Source organism: Mercurialis annua, linkage group LG1-X (genome assembly GCF_937616625.2).
Source record: "Mercurialis annua linkage group LG1-X, ddMerAnnu1.2, whole genome shotgun sequence".
NCBI lineage: Eukaryota > Viridiplantae > Streptophyta > Magnoliopsida > Malpighiales > Euphorbiaceae > Mercurialis > Mercurialis annua.
The window spans coordinates 2416813-2424670 of record NC_065570.1 but is presented as its reverse complement, the minus strand read 5'-3'; positions in this window follow the sequence as shown (position 1 = coordinate 2424670).

Genomic DNA, 7858 nt, shown 5'->3' with positions numbered 1-7858 from the left:
CCGGCTGCTTCGACCGGCAGCAAAAGGCGAGCTCCTTCTTCAGGGGGCGAAGATACTGAGGGGGAGGGACCCTCTATGAAAAGGCCCAAGAGGGATGTGATGGTGACTCAGGTCGACCTGCTCCTTCAAAAGTATGGGGCCGACGCTACTGTGCGTTGTCCTGCCGTTGCCCACGACATCTCCCGGGGTTCCTGTTGCCCTTCGGAAGTTGACTACTATTTGAAGAGGCCGGACAACGTACTGATGGACGATTGTTTTTCCAACCTGGCAAAGGTGATTATTTTCTAACTTTATCATTTTGCCTTTTTCTTCCTGTTATGGTTATTTTCTAACTCAGCTTTATTTTATGTTTAGGTTGCCTATGCCATCCGTCAATACCGCTCCAACCGTCTTAACGACGATGAGATGCAGGTGAAGATAAAGACGGAGTACAAGCTGCTGAAGGGAAAGTATGACTCCCTTCGTAGCGAACATGGCGGGTGCACTCAGAAGCTGGACTCTCTTCGTGCTGATGTGGATAGGTTATCCAGAGAGAGGGAGAGTGCTGTGAAGCAGCAGCGTGTGCTATCTGAGGAGGTCGCCCGCCTTAAGAAGGAAAATAAAAATCTGGCGGCAGAGGTGGTGTTGAAAAGTACTGATTATGACGATCTCAAGAAGGAGTTCAACACCACCGTCACGGCCCTTAATGATAAAGTCTCTGTTGCTGAGAAGAGGCTTTATTTGAAGCGGGGCAGGTGTCACGACCCAAATTATTGAGCCGAGACCGGCGCTAGGGAATGGGAGTGGTAGCTCCGAAACCCGTAGCAAGCCTAAAACCACTCTAACTTTTTCGCGGAAACGCAAACACACCTATCCTATAAACATGTAATAAGAAAGACACGTTTACAATCACAACGTACATCATATATAGACACATCATCGATACAATCACAGTGGGCCTTTCACTTCCGTAACTTGTACGTACTAGCCCATCTATCGATCAATACAAAGACTGACAACCAAAAGATGTCACATCAAACAAACATTAAACACGTACACAACCTATAAGACCTAACTATACTAGGCTAAGACTCGTCACACGTATACTACTGCAGCACCAAGGGGACTTGTACACAGCACACCAAAGACGGTCTGTCTGATCCGACTCTATACACCTGAAAAAAACATCAATGTGAGGGGTCAGTATTTGGGGAAATACTGAGTGAGAAAACACATTACTAGGGTATTGTAGAAAATAACATCGCATTTAAAACAAAACACATATATACAAACATATTATACTTCAAGCATTTGATCCGATCGAAACCCTAATATCTTAGTATGCATATTGAACATTATCACAACATCTAACGATCGATCGATATGAGTCCGGGATAGTTCAACCAGCCGACTCGCAGATACAGGCCCCGGGATAGTTCAACCAGATAGGCTCTGTATCGCATGTACAAACAAGTATGATAGACGACCCATGAAATCTCTATCTATGACTTACCCGGACGCTGGTGATCACACAGCCTATTGACACCCAATAGGTAGCTTGTTTCCCCCGGATCATATACTAGTTTTCACAATCTATATATATTCGATAATACGATGCACAAATTCATTTCTATCGATAAAATACTATAGCATGCGATGTAGTTTAATATTATATTTATAATATAAAAACTATCTATTGCGTAATAATACTCAAAGTAAAGTTTAACTCACAACGATCGCTATTCCTTATATCCAAACGTAAGCTCCAGGAGACTGGTCCGTCAATCCTCGTCGAGCTTCTTGGTTCGTCATACTCGTAGATCGATAGTCCGTCACATCTATCACAGGATTCTATCGTTAAAATATATACTTAGAGAATCTTGTTCTTAAAAACTGCACTAGGTACCTAACACGACAAAAGCACGAAATATAATCGTCGTGTTCTAAACGTATCTTTCTCTATAGATCTCTATTCATATCTCTATTACTCATCATGTTAATGTTCATTGCTATAATGTCTTATTAATATTCATTTTAAGACATTTGTCAGAGTTCTACGCCCATATCATGCCATCAGAGGCCAATTTTCGCTCCCGGAAGTCCCCCGGAGGTCACGATCGAAGTAGGGCACGTCGTGCTAGCTTGGCACCTCGTGCCCTTCATTTTTCATGAAGGGCACGACGTGCCCTTCACTGGTGCACGTCGTGCACCCTTGTGGTGCACGTCGTGCACCCTTCTGGTGCACGTCGCGCACCAGCACGACGTGCTGAAGTGCAGCACGTCGTGCGCACTTTGGGGGCAGCGTTTTTTGATGCTTCTGGACCATTTCCGAAGCTCCAAATACCCCAAAACTTATACCAATTCATATCCAATTCATTTAAACATGTTATAAACACTTTAATCACTCCGGAATCAACCATAAACGCCTCAAAACGTCGAATTCCATATAATTACGATATACACGGAAAAACAGCCCCATATTCTTCATTTTTCGTGGTAAAAACGTGTAACTAACCTTGTTTTGATGCTTGGGATAGGTAGAGGCTTGAATTCCGAAGAGATCGACGCGAAAATCGTCCGAAACGGACGCCGGACGGAGAAACGGCGGAGTGACGATGTTTTGATCGGTAAGAACGAATGATTTCTGGATCCTTCTTCTGATCCTTAATCATAATCATTTTCTTATATATATATAACATGGCTAAAGGTTAGCTTTGATCTTTCTTTTCTTCCTTTATTACAATTTATCCTTTGAACTTTTCTTTTGTTCAATTTAGTCCTTCGCTTAATCAATTTACCTTTTAACCAATTTGTATACGTATTATTTATATCTAATAAACAATACTACTCCAAATATAATTATTCTCGTCGATAATCTTCCAATTACTATTCTCGAGGCTAAATTGGCTAATTTGTACTTTGATCCTTGAATTCTTCAAAATTGACAATTTAGCCCAAAATGAATCCGCGTCCAAATTTTAAAAGGTCTCCGATTGACCTGAAACTTTTACCACCAATACTATAAAACATTTCGCGGACCTTGGCGAAATAATTCCAATTTCGGACTTAACTGGTTAAATTACCACTTTAGTCCCTGAACTCTAGTTTGTAACTTTTCTTGATATTTTTCCTTATTTTCTTATTCTAATCCTCAAACATATACGTCTTACTCCATATTATCCTTTTCTTTAATATCCCATATCTTTATCTTTGCAACTCCGGTCCTTCTCTGCCGGACACGTTGCACTAAACGGCACCTGAACTTACGGGGTATTACATTCTTCCCCCCTTATAAAAATTCGTCCTCGAATTTTCATACAACCTTTTAATTTATCTTAAATCGTTAACATCTTTAGCTCCAAAATGTATAATCGTATCGTCATTCCATCATTGACGATTTTCTAATATCACGCAATATTCACATCATCTTATCATAAGGGTAATCTTCTATCTTCAAAGCATAACTATAAGTTGATTCCTATACTCGACTATCCCATTTTCATACTTATATCATACAGTATGAACGTCCTAGTTCACCGTTCAATCATTTTCATTCCGTTATTCACGCACATCTATTATTCACTTCTCGTATATAAACTTCATCTTTCATATCCACTTCTTCTCTTATATCCTTGTTTAAGATCTTTGACATCCCGTCAAAGAGATACTTACTTTCTAACTTACCACTAATCGGATACATATCACTGTCCAACGTATTCACGGTCTTAGCTATATTCTAGCACGTTGTTTCGAAACTAAGTTCATATCCTAGAAGCATAACGTCTATGTTTTCGCAACTATACGTATTCATTCGCTTCTTGGTCTTGATCGCAGCTTGCTCGCGAGCACTTCACTTCCGTTACAGAGTTCTGGTCTAGGTATACTTACATGAAAACAAAACTCTTTCAAAACTCTTTCGATAAAACAATTCATCTTGAACTTTAAATCAAACTTCATTTTCATTTTAACAAAATTGCGCACTAGGGTGATGACGTCTCTCATCCCCAAAGAGTTGCCACATCTCACCTCTTTGTCTGAACATAATGCATATGATGCATGTCCTATTGATGTATGTACAGATATATGTAGTGATGCACTTCTATCAATGTCGTGGCACTTATCGATGACTATCGCGGGTCTAGGCACAACTATGTTTTCAAAATCGTTTACACAAACATCTTTCAAAAAGTTTTAAACTTCGAGTTTTGTAAGTTCTCTAGACCTTTAAACTCTGTTCACGATAAGTTCTTCCACCTCTGTAACTTCATACTTTTTCTTCATGCACATCTTAACCCTTCGATCGATTTCGATAATTCGATTTCGATACCATCTATACGTCATATACGTATTTCGCAAAGAAACAAACAAAGGTTTCACAATCCATCGATCATACTTGTCATAATGAAACAAACAAGAATTTCACAATCCATCGATCATACTTATCATAATGAAACCTACAAAAATTCTCAATCAATCAAAATGTACGATCAATCAATTCGATCCTAAAACAAATAATACAAACGACTTAGATCAGACATGGCTCAATTCTATAGCTGCAGTAGTTCCTAGCTTAGTCTAATGACCTAATACCTAGGAACAAACAAACATCAATCACAGACTCGCAGTGGTATCATGGACTAACTGCACTCAAATCATATATTAGCAGAGGTAACTGGACCAACTGCTCTGATACCAACTTTGTCACGACCCAAATTATTGAGCCGAGACCGGCGCTAGGGAATGGGAGTGGTAGCTCCGAAACCCGTAGCAAGCCTAAAACCACTCTAACTTTTTCGCGGAAACGCAAACACACCTATCCTATAAACATGTAATAAGAAAGACACGTTTACAATCACAACGTACATCATATATAGACACATCATCGATACAATCACAGTGGGCCTTTCACTTCCGTAACTTGTACGTACTAGCCCATCTATCGATCAATACAAAGACTGACAACCAAAAGATGTCACATCAAACAAACATTAAACACGTACACAACCTATAAGACCTAACTATACTAGGCTAAGACTCGTCACACGTATACTACTGCAGCACCAAGGGGACTTGTACACAGCACACCAAAGACGGTCTGTCTGATCCGACTCTATACACCTGAAAAAAACATCAATGTGAGGGGTCAGTATTTGGGGAAATACTGAGTGAGAAAACACATTACTAGGGTATTGTAGAAAATAACATCGCATTTAAAACAAAACACATATATACAAACATATTATACTTCAAGCATTTGATCCGATCGAAACCCTAATATCTTAGTATGCATATTGAACATTATCACAACATCTAACGATCGATCGATATGAGTCCGGGATAGTTCAACCAGCCGACTCGCAGATACAGGCCCCGGGATAGTTCAACCAGATAGGCTCTGTATCGCATGTACAAACAAGTATGATAGACGACCCATGAAATCTCTATCTATGACTTACCCGGACGCTGGTGATCACACAGCCTATTGACACCCAATAGGTAGCTTGTTTCCCCCGGATCATATACTAGTTTTCACAATCTATATATATTCGATAATACGATGCACAAATTCATTTCTATCGATAAAATACTATAGCATGCGATGTAGTTTAATATTATATTTATAATATAAAAACTATCTATTGCGTAATAATACTCAAAGTAAAGTTTAACTCACAACGATCGCTATTCCTTATATCCAAACGTAAGCTCCAGGAGACTGGTCCGTCAATCCTCGTCGAGCTTCTTGGTTCGTCATACTCGTAGATCGATAGTCCGTCACATCTATCACAGGATTCTATCGTTAAAATATATACTTAGAGAATCTTGTTCTTAAAAACTGCACTAGGTACCTAACACGACAAAAGCACGAAATATAATCGTCGTGTTCTAAACGTATCTTTCTCTATAGATCTCTATTCATATCTCTATTACTCATCATGTTAATGTTCATTGCTATAATGTCTTATTAATATTCATTTTAAGACATTTGTCAGAGTTCTACGCCCATATCATGCCATCAGAGGCCAATTTTCGCTCCCGGAAGTCCCCCGGAGGTCACGATCGAAGTAGGGCACGTCGTGCTAGCTTGGCACCTCGTGCCCTTCATTTTTCATGAAGGGCACGACGTGCCCTTCACTGGTGCACGTCGTGCACCCTTGTGGTGCACGTCGTGCACCCTTCTGGTGCACGTCGCGCACCAGCACGACGTGCTGAAGTGCAGCACGTCGTGCGCACTTTGGGGGCAGCGTTTTTTTATGCTTCTGGACCATTTCCGAAGCTCCAAATACCCCAAAACTTATACCAATTCATATCCAATTCATTTAAACATGTTATAAACACTTTAATCACTCCGGAATCAACCATAAACGCCTCAAAACGTCGAATTCCATATAATTACGATATACACGGAAAAACAGCCCCATATTCTTCATTTTTCGTGGTAAAAACGTGTAACTAACCTTGTTTTGATGCTTGGGATAGGTAGAGGCTTGAATTCCGAAGAGATCGACGCGAAAATCGTCCGAAACGGACGCCGGACGGAGAAACGGCGGAGTGACGATGTTTTGATCGGTAAGAACGAATGATTTCTGGATCCTTCTTCTGATCCTTAATCATAATCATTTTCTTATATATATATAACATGGCTAAAGGTTAGCTTTGATCTTTCTTTTCTTCCTTTATTACAATTTATCCTTTGAACTTTTCTTTTGTTCAATTTAGTCCTTCGCTTAATCAATTTACCTTTTAACCAATTTGTATACGTATTATTTATATCTAATAAACAATACTACTCCAAATATAATTATTCTCGTCGATAATCTTCCAATTACTATTCTCGAGGCTAAATTGGCTAATTTGTACTTTGATCCTTGAATTCTTCAAAATTGACAATTTAGCCCAAAATGAATCCGCGTCCAAATTTTAAAAGGTCTCCGATTGACCTGAAACTTTTACCACCAATACTATAAAACATTTCGCGGACCTTGGCGAAATAATTCCAATTTCGGACTTAACTGGTTAAATTACCACTTTAGTCCCTGAACTCTAGTTTGTAACTTTTCTTGATATTTTTCCTTATTTTCTTATTCTAATCCTCAAACATATACGTCTTACTCCATATTATCCTTTTCTTTAATATCCCATATCTTTATCTTTGCAACTCCGGTCCTTCTCTGCCGGACACGTTGCACTAAACGGCACCTGAACTTACGGGGTATTACAGCAGGCTGATTCGTGAGAAGGAGAGGCGTCGCCGTAACACCGCCCAGCTAGCCAATGATCTGACTGACTTCACTGAAGCCATCGTGGGTACCTACTTGGAGCGTCATCCTGATGGGGACGTTGAATTCTTATATGGCTTTCCCGAGGGGGTTAACAGTGAGAGTGAGCCAGATTCTCCCCAAGACTTGTTTGTCTCCATCAAGTCTGAAAATGGTGGAGGTGCTGCTGAGGTTGCCGAACAGTCTGCCCAAGGGGTCCAGGAGCCTGCCAAGGCTGGCGAGAAGCCTCTTGTTCCCGGTTTGGGAGGTAGTCCTGAGGAGAAGGACTTCAGCTTGCTTATATCTTCGGAGCGGCCTTTTGCTGCTCTGGACTTATTGGATCGGCCTTCTGATCTGGAGTCTATCCTTCCAGGGTCCGATCCTCTTAGTCTTGCCGATGTCCCTTCTCCCACCCGTTCTGGCAACATTCATGTCGATGCTTCTTCTTCAGCCAGGCGGGGTTCGCAGGAGGGGCTATCTGTCCCAAATATTTTGGAGGGGAACAAAGAGGCTGCCCCGGAGAAGGTTGAGCCAGAGATCATCAAGCTTTAGATTCCTCTTTCTCTTTTTAGTTTTTGTATAGGAAGAATTTTCCTTTTTTTTTTTTTTTGTTATGTACT